Source organism: Oryzias latipes, chromosome 5 (assembly GCF_002234675.1).
Source record: "Oryzias latipes chromosome 5, ASM223467v1".
Lineage (NCBI taxonomy): Eukaryota > Metazoa > Chordata > Actinopteri > Beloniformes > Adrianichthyidae > Oryzias > Oryzias latipes.
The window spans coordinates 22,780,814-22,795,736 of record NC_019863.2 but is presented as its reverse complement, the minus strand read 5'-3'; the positions used below and the strand labels follow the sequence as shown (position 1 = coordinate 22,795,736).

Here is a 14,923-nt window from a genome sequence, read left to right as displayed (position 1 = left end):
AATCCATGTGTTTTTGTTTTCCTCGTCTGAGCCAAAAAGCTGTCTCAAAACTGTACGACTGGATAGCTCCAATATTCTTCACCATTTTGGGTTGCACAGAAAACGTTAGTGTGGGGCTATGAGGGGCTGTAAGCTAGAAGATTTTTTGATTTTGAAATGGTTTATTTCAAGCAATCAAATAAGAATAATACACAAAAACAATACAATCATCAGTTATACGTTCATACAATGACGAATCAAAATTAGACATTTTAATAAATATTGCTTGAAAGAAGAGCGTGTAAACAGAGAGTTAGAGGGGCGAGGTCCACAACCTAGAGGCAAATTTCTAAAGTCACTCTGCAGAAACGATGTCCTAGAAAATGACCGTTTTTTTGTTTAGTCTGCTAAAAAACGGCATGATCGGAATTAAAAGACCACTGGGAACGCTTCAACGCTCAAAAGATGATCGGGTGGGGCTTGAAGTTCAGTCTCATATCTAATTTGCTTTAAATCAAACAAAAATCAAAATTTCCACTTGCATGAGGCACTTAATCTTGTAGTTCTTAAGATTTTCATGATGTCTCAATTCTAAGAGTTGTCTAATTCATTTTTTATCAACTACATTGACATAAGTACTGAATAAAATGCAGCTTGTATACCTTACTTCTTTTGAGGTTATATTCAGTATAAATCATGAAACCTGCCGATTTTAGATGTGAAGACTTTAACTGTAGCAGCTCAAAGAACAGCTAAAGCAGAGGAGTCCTCTCACCTTTATCTGACCCTAACCTTTGAACTCGGATGACATCAGACTGACTTGAAAGTGTCCATTTTAGAAGTTTTTTTATTTATTTTCTGAAAGGTTTTCATGTTGAGCTACACATTTTGTGGAGAGATAAAAGTCACTTTAGAAGATCCAGGGGTGAAAACTAATTTTACCTCTTGGCCTGACCGCTACCACTTCTACAACTGTTCTTTTGGGCTTTTTCCCCTTCAGGTGTCGCCACAGCGAATCAGCTTCCTCCATCTCACCCGGTCTTCTGCATCCTCTCCTCCAACACCAGTCACTTTGTTTCCTCATTGCTCCATCTCCACATCATCAAAGAGACTAAATCCTTCCAACAACCTTAAAATGAAACCGCGGGTTTTTGTTGACGAATCTGGTGCCGATCGCAGACTTCTAAAACGCAGTCTTTTGTTCTGGCAGTTTGCTGCTGTTCGCTCAAAGTCACCTGAAACAGAGCACAGGAATTATCAGGGGTTTGTCTTCGCCTAGAACAACATGCGCAGAGGCAACCCTGTTCTGGGAGTACCCGCTCAAAAGTGGCACCAACCATATGGCAAACATAAACAAACGTAATTTCTTTGCCGTTCACCAGGGAGCGTGTAACTCTTAGCTGTGTTCATTAGCCCCAGATGAACTTTGAAGGTGAGCGGGAACGTGGCACAAGAAGATTCCAACAGGGTTTAATTCATCTGCCCATCCGGCAACAATGATTACTGTGGAATTGAATTATTGTTTTTCTAATTATAAACTGTGAAATCAGAGTGGGGGCCGCAGTCTGCTCCTCACTCCTCTGAGAAAAGTGAGTGATAGAGTGTAGCTAAATGAGATTAATGGCGTGGCGTTTCTAACTTGGCCGTGAGTTCTTGTTGGCAAAAGAAGGTTGCTCCACATCTTAAAACCAGAAGGATTCAGGAAGCCATCCCACTTTCCTCCTGAGCCGCTTAAATGAGGACGTTTTCCTTTAAGTCAACACATCTGCTGGTCAACTTTTTTGAAACGGCAGATGTGTCTTTCCCCCTTTGCCAAACCACCTCTGTGAATGAGTGAAAGCTGAAGGGCTGTGCCAGAGAATGAGGTGCCCTTCCTGACACAAGCCTGTATTTTATCCGGACTGGGGAACGGCACAGGGAGACCCAGACTTTGGCTCCCTTATGGCTACATAGTTAGGCAGTAGTGTGAAGGGTCTTGGCCAAGCACCCACACTGGATGAAGATCATAGCGGCCCCTGGGAATGGAGCCCTGGTTTCCCATGTGCCAGTCCTTCGTGCAGCCAAATGAGTCATCCAGCTGCTAAATTGCAGATGTGTGTAGTTTTATGAATCCCGTCAAGCCCGTTTTATCCAGAGATCTTTGCGGCAGTTCGACCATATTTAACTCAGAGCTTTACGACAATAACTCAACCGTTTACACAATTAACGTAAATCAGCCGATCCTAATGTGATGAAAAGTGACTTTGTCCTGTTATCGAACACTTTACCAATAATTTACTGGTGTAAAGTGTTACTCTTTATGCAACGTAAAGTGTTGCATTACAATGCATAACTGATAAACACTTTGCTAACACTTTACGTTAGAAAATTTGTGAAAGACTTTATGAAAGACGAAGATACTCTGATAGTTCAGCCTAAAAACCGACAAGAGGGTAGGAAAAAAAAAGTGCCTGACAGGTCTTGAAAAACTGTAGGTAAAATAGTTTAACAGCCAAAGATTTGGTCGTCACCTTTAAGTCAAAAGACTCCATTTGACTGCAAAGCCGGACAAAAGAGGAACTTTTTCCTAATCCAGCACTAATATAGATCCGACAGTGACTCTAGGGAGAAGTTTATGTTGGTCCAATCAGGTTAAGACAGCTTTTTTTCCCCTTTTATAAATGTTTTTTCCCTTGTATTTAACCCTTTAATATTGGTGCGTTATTGACAATAGAGTTATCGTAACTCTTGAACTGTTTCTGCGGTTCACGTAAACCAGCTGGCTCTGACGTGGAGACTTTTCTCTGCATCAGAATCATCTGATTCACGTTATTTGGTGAATTTGTAAGGACAGTTCCGAGAGCGTGCGTTATTTAGGGGACATGAACAGTTAAAGGGTGAGCAAAATAAATAAAAATTGTATTTTCTTGAATTTATTTAACTTCTTTTGAAACAAAAAACCTAATTATGAAGGGGAGAGCACTTTTTTACTCTGTATCCTATCAGCACTGAAAGCCACAGCCCCGCATGCAACAGTAAGTTTATCTAGAAAAGTTTATTTTTTCCTTGATTGCAAACCAATTTACATTCATCCCGTCAAAGCTCATTTCAAAGATTCTCTTTTGTTCATAGTTTGCAACTGAGAGGTGAGATACGTTTAACAAGCTCGCTCGTTCCTGCGTCGTCTATGAATCTTAATGATGCCGAGGACACTAGTTGTCTCAGTAATTGCATCTTTGAAGACAAAATGCTTCGCGGAGAATGCGAAGTCTTTGGAATGGTAATTAAAAGAGTGCTGCTGAAAAGCTGCGGAGGGATGATTAAGGCAGGGTGGCTCCTCTGCCGACAGGCTGAGGAAGGAGAGCTGTATTGACAGGAGTGTAGAGGAAGCATCGATAACTCCTGCCACCGGAAGGTCAGGAAACGTCGACGCAGAAAAAAAATAAAAACAGGAAGGACAGGGAAAAAAAAGGAGTGTATAGCCCCCTTCAACTTTGGAAAAGAGCAAATGGGAGGTCAAACATCAGCGACCCAAATTATGCAGATGATGACTCGCTCTGACCACCTATTAAAGGACCCCTCACCCATTTGAGCTACAGAGGTTAAGAACGTCTAAAAGCCTCTAAAAGACTGAAGTCTTTTCTCATTAGAGAGTCACTTTGAGAGAAAAATGATTGAAATTTAAAAAATAAAACTAATTCTCTGCCATAGATTTGTTGAAGCACTCACCGTAAAAGTTAAACCAGATCTGTGAAAAAGTCTCAACAGAGAACAAAAAGATTTCATCCATTTGGTGATTAATATAAAAAAAGAAAAACGTTAATTCTCAGAGAGGCTTCAACACCTGAATCATTATTGAAATGAAAAGCCTGAAACTGTATGTCTCTATTTTGCTTATTTGATGTTTCCAAAGCAGTTTTATTACCTTCGTATCTTACCACTAAGTGACCCCGCCTCCCTCACGTTCCAAATAGGAAGTACCTGCTGGCTGCAAAAGGCCAAAATCCCATAGCCTTCTATTGAAAAATAAACAGACACTTTCTATTTGTCAGCATAACCATTCTTGCACTAGCTTTTTTTTAACTTGTTCTTTCAAAACCAATTTTTCATGATGTTTTTTTCCGTGTGTAATAATGTCTTGATTTCACAGGTTTCAAGGTAGAACAAAGGGACTCGCAGCTTAAGAGCTGCTCTGTTTACACAGGTATTGTTCTCCAAAACTAAAAAAGCTCAAAGCTCAGCACTGGACCCGCTGCAGTTTGCATATCGACCAGGCATCGGGGTGGATGACGCCATCATCTACCTGCACCATCGGGCCCTGTCTCACCTGGAGGCCCCTGGGAGCACTGTGAGAGTCATGTTTTTTGATTTCTCCAGTGCTTTCAACACAATTCAGCCATCACTGCTGAGGAGGAAGCTGGAGGTTGCAGGTGTGGACCAACATCTCACTGCTTGGACCATCAACTACCTCACAGACAGGCCACAGTTTGTGAGGCTGCGTGACTGTGTGTCTGATGTGGTGGTCTGCAGCACGGGGGCACCTCAAGGGACTGTTCTCTCCCCATTCCCGTTTACCTTGTACACATCAGACATCATCTATGACTCCCACCACTGTCATCTGCAGAAGTTCTCAGATGACAGTGCCATTGTGGGCTGTGTATCAGGGGGGGATGAGCAGGTGTACAGGGGGGTCATCTCCGACTTTGTTAGCTGGTGTGAAGTTAACCACCTGCTGCTTAACACCAGCAAGACAAAGGAGCTGATCCTGGACTTCAAGAGGTCCTCACCCTCACAGTCACCGGTGAACATCCAGGGTTCAGACATTGAGGTCGTGGACACATTTAAATATCTGGGTGTTCACCTGAACAACAGACTGGACTGGTCCAACAACACGGATGCTCTGTACAGGAGGGGCCAGAGTCGCCTCCACCTGCTGAGGAGACTGAGGTCGTTTGGCGTGTGCAGACAGCTGCTGAGGACCTTTTACGACACTGTGGTGGCCTCAGTGGTCCTTTATGGAGTTGTGTGCTGGGCGGGGGGCAGTGCAGGCAGAGACTTGAAGAGGCTTAACAAACTGGTTAGGAAGGCCGGCTCTGTCCTGGGCTGCACACTTAAGTCCATCGAGGAGGTGGCGGACAGGAGGATGTTAGCTAAGCTGACATCAATCATGGATAACCCCTCCCACCCCATGCACCAAACTGTAGAGGCGCTGACCAGCTCCTTCAGCACAAGACTGTTGCACCCTCAGTGTAAGAAGGAGCGCTACCGCAGGTCATTCCTCCCCACAGCCATCAGACTGTACAACACCGTGTCAAAGTGACACTCCACGGTCCCAGGGGTGTTTTTCTGTTTAGTCATTGATTCATTTACTTTTGTTGTAGTTGTTGTTTTTCAATTTTAAATTGTTTTTTGTTCCTACACAGTTTTTGTTTTTGGTGTGAACTTCATTAGTTATTTCTGTATTTTGGAAAAAATTTGTAATGTTTTTTTACAGTTTACATGTTTTGCAGACTGCATGTTTTTTACACTTTTGCAGCTGTATTTATTTAATATTTCTTTCTTTATTTAATAAGAATCTCATTTTTGATAATAGTTTTTCATAATAATTTTAGTAATATTTTTAATTATCTAATATAAATGTCATTTGTGATGTCCTTTATTGATGTTATATTATATAGATTATTTCTGAATGTCGTTTTGCTGCCACAGAAATGAAATTTCCCCATTGTGGGATTAATAAAGTCATCTATCTATCTATCTATCTATCTATCTATCTATCTAAAACGTGGCAACAGAGATTTCAGTCCGTCGTCCTCACTTAGCACAGTCGTCTCCAGTTGGCTCGCTGCCTCATCAGTGACAAGCAGGGATCTCAGGCAGTCAGTCTCTGCATTCAAGGATCGATGAGAAAAGTGATCTGCGGTCGTTTCTGCTGCAGGTCCTCAAACGGTGAAGTCAAGTTTCCGTCCGGTTGCACAAGCATTGTCACGTGCTGCAGGGTTTTCATTGTGACGGCAGCCTTCTGCTGTGCGCTCCACAAAAAAGGAAAATGGGATAGATTGCCGTATTGAAGGTGCATTTTGAAAAGTTTGTTAATAAAGGAGAACACACTTTGTGTCAGATCAGAGATCCAGGTTTAGTTTATCCAGGTGTGAAAGCATGCCCACTAAAAAAAAGCCAAATCTATGAGCCAGTTGGGGTCTGAAATCATAGGATACGTTTTGTTCTTTTCTGCCCTAAACAGTTTGACTGCTTCCAAAAGCTCTTTTAATAAACATAGCGACGTGCCATTCCATTCTATAAAAGTAAGAATCTTCCTATTCTTCTAGAAATGTCCTGTGTTCATCATATTTAGCTCCGCATTTTGCCATTTTGACCATGAGGGTAACAGTCTGCACACACATGAAATGTTTACTTAATTTTCCGGCGTTAAGCGTAACCCGCGCAGATGATTGGCGGTCACTTATGCGTCCTGAGCAGCATCAACACTCACTTTGCCAAATTAATTTTATTAATATTATTATTTATTTGTTTTTAATACACTGAGTGTGGTTTAAGATGGGAAAAAACGAAATATGATAAGAGGCAAAGAGCCACATCCTTCTAGGCCGAGACCCACGTGTTTTACTCCCCTGGGGCCTCATTTATAAAACTTTGCGTAGGATTTGCGTCAGAAGTGGCGTACGGATGAAACATAGGACGTGCGTACGCACAGAAATATTCGGATTTATAAAACCGTGCTCACGCACATCCTACGCATCTTTCCCTTTATAAATCACAACCGATTCTAAATGCAGTGCAGCTTTTGCGGCTTCACGACACGCCCATAGTTGCCCATAAATAGTCCGTGAAACGCCCACAAATTAATATTTATGGCTTGCTAAATCATGGCAAACACAGAGGGGAAATCAAAAAAACGTAACTTCACTCAATGTGAAGTAGAAGTTATCTTTGGCGAGCTGGAAAAGAGGAGAAAAGTGTTGTTTGGAGGGCACAGTGTGGGCATTACTAATGCCGAAAAGGCACGTGAGCGGCAAACGGTGGCAGACGCCGTAAATGCTGTAGCCTCACAACCTCGGACCGTGGCCGAAATAAAAAAGAAATGAAATAAATGATCGGACATCAAAGTCGAGGCAAAAAAACGTCTAGCGCTGCATCGGCAGAGTGTGTCCGCCACGGGGGGGGGTGGGGGGGTGGGGTGGGGGACCGGAGCTGACCCCTCTTGATGAGAAACTGGCCGCTATTATTGGGGAATCCCTATTAAGTCCCCCTTATCGGCGTCCTCCTCCGTCTCAGTCACGGAGGGGACGCCGACGCGCCGGGGTCAGGCTGACACAGGTAAGAGAAATAATTCAAATGAATGCAGTCAAGTCACATGTATGCGGGCTACACAATTACAGATTATTAATATAGAAAAATTTTATTTTAGCTGCTGGGTGTTCCAGCGGGGCCAGTGGTTACGATGCTGCAGCTGAGCAGCCGTCGGGACCCAGCGTCTCCACGGCACGCGGCTCTCAACCCTCCAGCAGTGGACGCGTCCTCACCGATCCAGTCCTTGAAATGCAGCGGGAAGTCATTAGTTCAATCAGAGAGGTGGCCAAGGAGTTGGGCGAAATCAAGACTGACTGAAATAAACTGCACGATGAGGGAATTCTTAAATAAATAATATTTTCCACACCTTTTGTTGTTCTTCACAAGCGACGCATCACTTCCAAACGCTGGCGCACAGCAGCATTTGGCTCAAATGCGTGGGGATGGGGTTCAGGGTCGGGGCCAACACAGCAATCGGCGCCAGGGGTGTAGAGGCATGTTTTTAAGCTGTGCCACATTGTGTAGCACAGCACATGCCGGCACGATTTGGCACACACTGTCACTTTCACGTGTTTCTTCCATCTGCCGACGGTGTCGCCATTTCTCATTTCACCCGTTTTTGTGCGTACGCCTGGGTCAGAGCTTGCGTGGAGGACCGCACATTTTCCCGTCAAGTTTGCTTTTTATAAATCTCAACTATTGCGTAGAGAGTGGCCTACGCCTTCTTTTGTGCGTACGCAACGTTTATAAATGAGGCCCCTGGCCTTTACCATGCCTTTCTTAAGCCTTTTATAGTAATTAATATCCATGAAGATGATAATGCATTACCTTTGGCAAACTAAAGAACAAGCTTTTTATTAAATACGAGTTATTTTCACAGCTCATTTTCCTACCCGGAACTAAAACAACTTCAACTCTAAGGCCCCGGCTTTCGTTCCGTGTGGCCCCGCCCATTTATGACAACATGGATAGACAAAGAGCCACTTTTTAGAGGAACACTGTTCAATGGATTAAAATACCACTTTGTGAGGAATGAACATTATAACACACTTAAAAGCTCATAAATTGATTTTGCATGATATAGGCTCTTTAAACAAACATGAGTGAGCCCTGCTTGGTTGCGAACAGAATGAAAGAGTAATTTTCCAGAGGAAGATGTTCATCTAATTTACTTGGGTAAAAATGTATCAAAAAACTTTTTTTTAAATTGTTTTTCCCTTATTCCTTTAATCTTTCAACGGAAAATAAATCCACAGGTTCTTGTTACGCATTGTTGATACAGCTAACCAACTTTACAGACAACAAAAAAGAAAGGAAAAGAAAATGTGCTTAAATGTTGATCATTTTAAAAAGACTATGAATATACTTTTGTTATGATTCAAAACCTTTTTTTTTAAATAAACATTTTAAAATTCTAGAGTTCATGTGAAAATAAAAACAATAATACAAGCAGGAATGACAGCTTTGTTTCGTCTAAAAGATTTCTTCAATGCAGTTTTAGAGTTTTATAAAAACGTATTTTTGATAGGTTTTTTTGAAAACGCAGTTCATTTAACACAAGTACTGGTGCAGCTTGAAGAATCTCAGCTGGATGAACTAAGGGTCAAAGGTCATTTTTAATCAGATCTTCCACTTACCCTCTGTATTGACTCCTGGTGCACATCCCCAGTCTGTCCAGTCCCAGAGAAGGTTCAACTGACTCAACCAGAGTTGGTGATTAATTCACTTCATAAAAAGGAAAACACAAATATTAAACGCGTACAAAACTGGCTCCATCTCTAAATTTAACACCACAAAGCTGCATAAACACACGGCGGGCAAGCTCTTAAACACATGTCAGTATTAAACCATAATGGAATAAAAGTCATTTTAATATTTAAAAATATATGTATTAAATGTGCATATACAATATGCTTACTTTTTATGTAAAATATTTTTAAATTAGTTTATATTCATTCAAGTATAACAATAAATGACTTTATGCAAAGTTCAAACAGCGCTTGAGATTGTGTTTGAAAGCTTATCAAATCCCCCTTTTTTTCTCCCAATTCAGTCCAAACAGCATTTGGACAGAACTACATGAAATAAACACATGCATTAAAAACATGGTCAGAAGTCAAAATGACAGCAGTCAAAGAAACAATCAGAAATAAGTCAGTGTGTGAACAAGGAAGTACCGTATTTGGCCAACATTAAGCTGGAAGTTTTTCGCTGTAAAAATATAGTGACAATAAAAATCTTTGAAATATCCAAGGCCTACACTCAAAACAATGTGCTTTACTGGTTTTCCTCATAATGGTAATGAAACCAGCTAAAGCAAAACCAACTCTATGCTTTTCTGGAATGTGCTAGAGCTTGATGATACAAACTTAAAAACTTTACAAACAAAATGTGACGTAACAGCAGCTGACCTGACAAAGAGGAAGGGAAGAGCAGACACTGAAATCCACTGAGGGTGATTGGCTAACAGAAGACAGCTGTGGCTGATCAGTAATGCAGCAGGTGAGACTGTGACGGCAGAAAAGACAAAAACTGAAAACGGAACATGAACCAAAGAAAAATGAACGAATGAAATATGATCATGTGTCACTTCCGACATTTTAAAGAAAAAAAGAGACATGATTAAAAAAAAAACAAAAAAACAATATATTTCTTAAAGGGAGTCAAAAGAAAAAAATCTTGATAAATTTCTACCCCCATGCCCTAGACCAAACTTCTTACCATAACCAGAGCTCCCACCACCTGTTCCTTCTCTACTATACACTCTCAGTTAACAATTGCAATCAAACATATAGTAGTAGGTTTAGGGGATGTCATCTGGACTTAGTTTTAAAGTTAGAAGACGTTTCACCTCTTATCCAAGAGGCTTTGTCAATTCTGAATTAGCTGGTAAAGGAGCTGGTATATATGCGCTCATGGGGGAGGAGTCAGACGTGAAAATGAATGGTTTTGTCCACTTAGGCTACGTTCACACTGAAGTGCTTAATGCTCAATTCTGATTTTTTGAAAAATCCAATTTTTTTGCAAGGCCGTTCACATTTCCAATTAAAGCCGAACTTTTGTGATCTCCTGTGTGACCGTAAAATGATCCAGAAGTGACCCGCATGCGCAGAATAGTACTCAACGGTGAACGACGTCACTCATTGTTTGCTGAAATAGCTAACGTTACCAATGGATGTCAACAACAGTGTTGTCAACAGCGGAGCTCTTTTTGCATTATTACATTTATTTTCACAAAGGAGCCAGCAAAATTACAATCTTATCGTTTTAAGAAGGCAATGGAGCCAGGATCGTCTGTACCCACTGCTGTGGAATGGGGATGTGTATGTGCTGGGCCGCGCGCGTGTGTGTAGGAGAGAGGAGAGAGCGCGTGCAGGGAGGTGGGGAATAAGGTGGGCAGTGGGGGCGCGCATTCATGTTGTGTGTTACGGAGGAAGGAGAAGGACAATAAAAGAAGGCTTCCCCCAGAATAAATGCCATTGACTCTTTCTTAACCCGCTCTGGAGAATCTGAGGGTCCGAACGGGGAAGTGAACCCGAAAGAGGATCCGCCTTCGACCCTGGAGAAGCCGGTCTCCCCCACGGTTCCGTCTGACCACAGTCGGAAAGGAAAAAAAAGTAATTGCGGGAAAGGTTCAACACCACGCTCGGTTGCCGCCTGGTTACGATAACAGCCCTCGAGGTTGGCCTGAATAGAGCTGTCACCTCAAATATTATTCCAATCGGTGACCCCGCTTCCCTTCCACTGACTGGTCTCAGCAGCATCGTTCGCCATGGATGATGTTTATGTTCTCGTTCCTGCCTACTTCAATGCAGAATTATGACTTTTGTAGCGTATCGATGACATACGGGTCTGATACATGTGGCCTGGCCGGTCAGACGGCGGTCGCATTTGAAAAGATCTGATACGTATCAGATTCAGGACCACATACCCAAGTGGCCTGGGTCGCTTTTGACAATATCAGATCTGTGTCGTTCAGACTGTCATGAAAAGATCAGATCCAGGTTGCATAGGGGCAAAAAAAAATCGGAATTGGGTCGTTTCAGCCTACAGTGTGAACGTAGCCTTAGCCTACATGGTTTCAGGTCGTTAAGAGTCCTTTGTCCTCAGATGGGGGTTGGGGAGCCAGTGACTCCCTCCCCAAACTGATCATCAAAATGAGCGCATATATACCAGCTATTTTACCAGCTAATTCAGAATTGACAAAGCCTCTTGGATAAGAGGTGAAGCGTCTTCTAACTTTAAAACTAAATCTAGATGACAGCCCCTAAACCAAATACTATGATGGAATCAACCTGGATGAACGAGAGTCTAAATAGATAATCACACATACTGCATAGACACATATACACATAGAAACATTTGACACCCATTTTTTATGTGAAAAACACCTTTTTGTTTTCATTTAAATCCTTTTCCAGCCAACACAACCAAGTCCACCCCCACAATATTTACAGATATGTCACAGGTTATTAATATTTTGTCATTTGTACATATTATCAATAATCATATTTCTCAAAAATCAAAGATAACTAAAGTAAAGAGCACAATTCTAACACAAGTTATCAGGCTAGTGATGCGCCCAGCTAAACCTTTTGAGACTGATGCTTAATAATAAAAGACCCACTCTGATGAAAATGGTGTTTTGGTTTTTTTAACACGTTCATATGGCATTTTTCTGATTTCAGAGGACATATATAAAGGAAAAAAAGGACCATAACCACATTTCTGAGCATTTCTCTTTTCAAATTATTATGAATCAGGAGCAGATAAAAAAATGCTGTATGAAAAGATCGTCTTTGTGAAAGTGAACACACTATTTTTGACAGCCGGCGTGACATTTGCGTTTGGGCACGTTCCGTGTCCAGCCACTTTAAGGCGTGGACCTTAACTTCAATCTAAATGAGTTTCATACGACACAACGAAGTTGAATGAATAATTGTTTCATGTGTTGAAGTAGCTTCTATGTGGACACGCCCACTTGACATCAAACTAGTACTTAAAAAGATGTAGAGAATTCAATAAATACATATTAAAATATCACAAAGAAAATTATACTGTTTTTTATTTAATTTGATGTTTGCAGAGAACAAGTGTAAGACTAATATATACAAACTTTTAAAAACTGTTTGAATATAAGTTTCTATGCATTGATTTTAATTTATAAATTGATTTTTTAAATGTTATAATAAATAATAATTAGGTGGTTTTTTCCCCCCACTCTTAATATGATGTGTTCGTGTGGTGTTTACATTTATGTCTACCTCACTTTGCTTGAATATAACATTCTTAAAAGACAATCAGTCTTTTTTCTTCTTTCTTTTTTGAAGTTTTTGTCACTTTGGACCACAAATTTTTGATTTGAGTTGATCTTAAGTCTTGGAATTACAATTTGATTTAATTAATATAGTTCATCTTTTAAAAGTACTTTTTTTCATTTGTCTTGACATTTAAGATTTCACCATTTCTTTTTTTTTGGATAAATGCTCATATTTGTAAAGTAAACTGAATTTTAATGAAAGTTTTTCTTCTCTTTCCTGTCTTCCCCTTGCCCTCTTTTCTTTTTTTCTCCAACTTTTACCCCCCCCCCCCACACACACACACACAAACACACAAAATATACAGTATTTTGGCTTTATATAGTGTTTGTTTGTTTTTTGTTTTTTTCTTCTTTTTTTAACTTGTCCTGTCCAACAGCTGGGCAGGCAGATGAGAGCTGACGGTCTCTTGTGTTGGACATATTTTACTTTAACAACAGGGATTATTAATCAAACCAAAGGTATGTCTGAATAAGCCCCTTTTGTAATTGAGGCCAAACTTTATTAATTTCAATCAGGTTTAAAAATCTTTAGTGTTGGACCGGACGGAAAAGGAAAGAAGGGAAGAAGAGAGAGGGATGTTAGAGAGAGGGGGTGAGGGGGTAAGAGGGTGATAGTAGGAGGGGGGGGGGATTAGACCATGAAGCAGCATAAAGCAACAAGTTTATTGGTTGTTCATCATTACGGTAAGTTTCAAATGTCCACATGTCAACATGTGCACAAAACAGATAGTGTTCACACACGCATACTTATGCCTTTAAACCAACTAGTGTGAAATATTTCAGTCATTCAATCATGCAAACTGTTAGTGCAAAGGTGAGCTAACACCTGTGCTCAGGTGAGTGTTTATGTTCTTCTAAAATGGATGGTGGAATGTGAAAAGAAGGAAGGAGAGCGCCCAGCCATCCCCACACCAAGACCCCCGCCGCATCAGCAGCGGCAGCCGGAACCCCCAACGCTACACGGCAGCAGGCAGGCAGGGAACAACCGCCCCCCAGGCGACCCAGCCCGCCACCCAGGCCAGGGCCAGCAGGACCGCCGCGAGGCCCCCAGAGCCAGAGAGCAGGGAGGCACGGAGGGAAAGAGAGCGCCGCCCGAGCCCAACCAGGAGGGCAGCCCCCCGCCGCGCCGGGAGAGCCCAACGTAGGGCCCCACCCGAGAAGGGCGCCCACAGCCCCAGACGAGCAGCCCACCACCCCCCAGGAGTTCTGGGCATCCCCCCGCCCCAACCCCAGGTACGAGCCAGGACCCCCCAAGGGAGACCCGCTCCACACTCCAGGCAGCCACCCACCCGGCCCACGGTTATATAGTGTTTGGTTTTTTAAATATAATATAAAAACTATAACAGAAAAATTTATATCATCACTGATACGAAAGACTATTACAATACTGGTGGTGGAAGGTGCTCAAGAAATAAAAAACTGAAATGAAAAGGAAAAATAATAAAATGAAAAAGATTACTGATGTAATCGCCATCAGTCCTATTATAAATACCAGGCACTTAGTACAATCATCATGAGGGGTCACATAAACAACAACCAATGACCATATAACCATCAGCTGTTGAGTTTTAAGGAAAAAATGGAAAACCGTATCTTGGTATTTGTTATTGGCTAGCATGACCTCTACCAGCTGCTGCCCCCGTGGCAGTGGGCAGAGCCGAGGATGTGGAACCGCTTGCAGCAGGTAATGATGAGACGGGGAGACTGTACCAACCGCCTATTCTCATATCCGTTGGGGGTGAAAACCACAGTTGCTGCATTGGGCCTCCCTGTCTCACAGCTGCTGCCAGTGGACGGCATTCCTCTTCACGCACCTAAATGCTGACTTATGCTAGAAACCCTATAGGTCTTTTTTTGGTTCTTCCATTCCCAAATTTTTTGTTGCTGTGACCATAAAACTGGACTGTACTATATGCATCAAGCTCCATAATAGAATACACAAAAAAAGTTTTAGAAAAACTTATGTAAGAAGTTTTAGCAGCAGTGAAATCTGTTTTAAACCAGACTTCCATCCATCCATCCATCCATCCATCCATCCATCCATCCATCCATCCATCCATCCATCCATCCATCCATCCATCCATCCATCCATCCATCCATCCATCCATCCATCCATCCATCCATCCATCCATCCATCCATCCATCCATCCATCCATCCATCCATCCATCCATCCATCTATCTATCTATCTATCTATCTATCTATCTATCTATCTATCTATCTATCTATCTATCTATCTATCTATCTATCTATCTATCTATCTATCTATCTATCTATCTATCTATCCATTTTTTTTGATGCCGCCAGTGAGCAGTGATTGGTCTGAGTCAACGTT

At 41.8% G+C, this 14,923-nt stretch overlaps 1 long non-coding RNA gene across 1 annotated transcript; it reads right to left on the bottom strand.

Annotated features, from left to right (window-relative positions):
• Nucleotides 1-790: 790 nt before the first annotated feature.
• LOC110015149 lies at nucleotides 791-9,692 on the bottom strand. The gene is made up of 3 exons (XR_002290268.2): nucleotides 9,447-9,692; nucleotides 8,907-8,994; nucleotides 791-1,214 (listed from the first exon to the last, which is right to left on the bottom strand). It is a non-coding gene; the product is annotated as an uncharacterized LOC110015149 (long non-coding RNA).
• Between the last annotated feature and the right edge of the window lie 5,231 nt (nucleotides 9,693-14,923).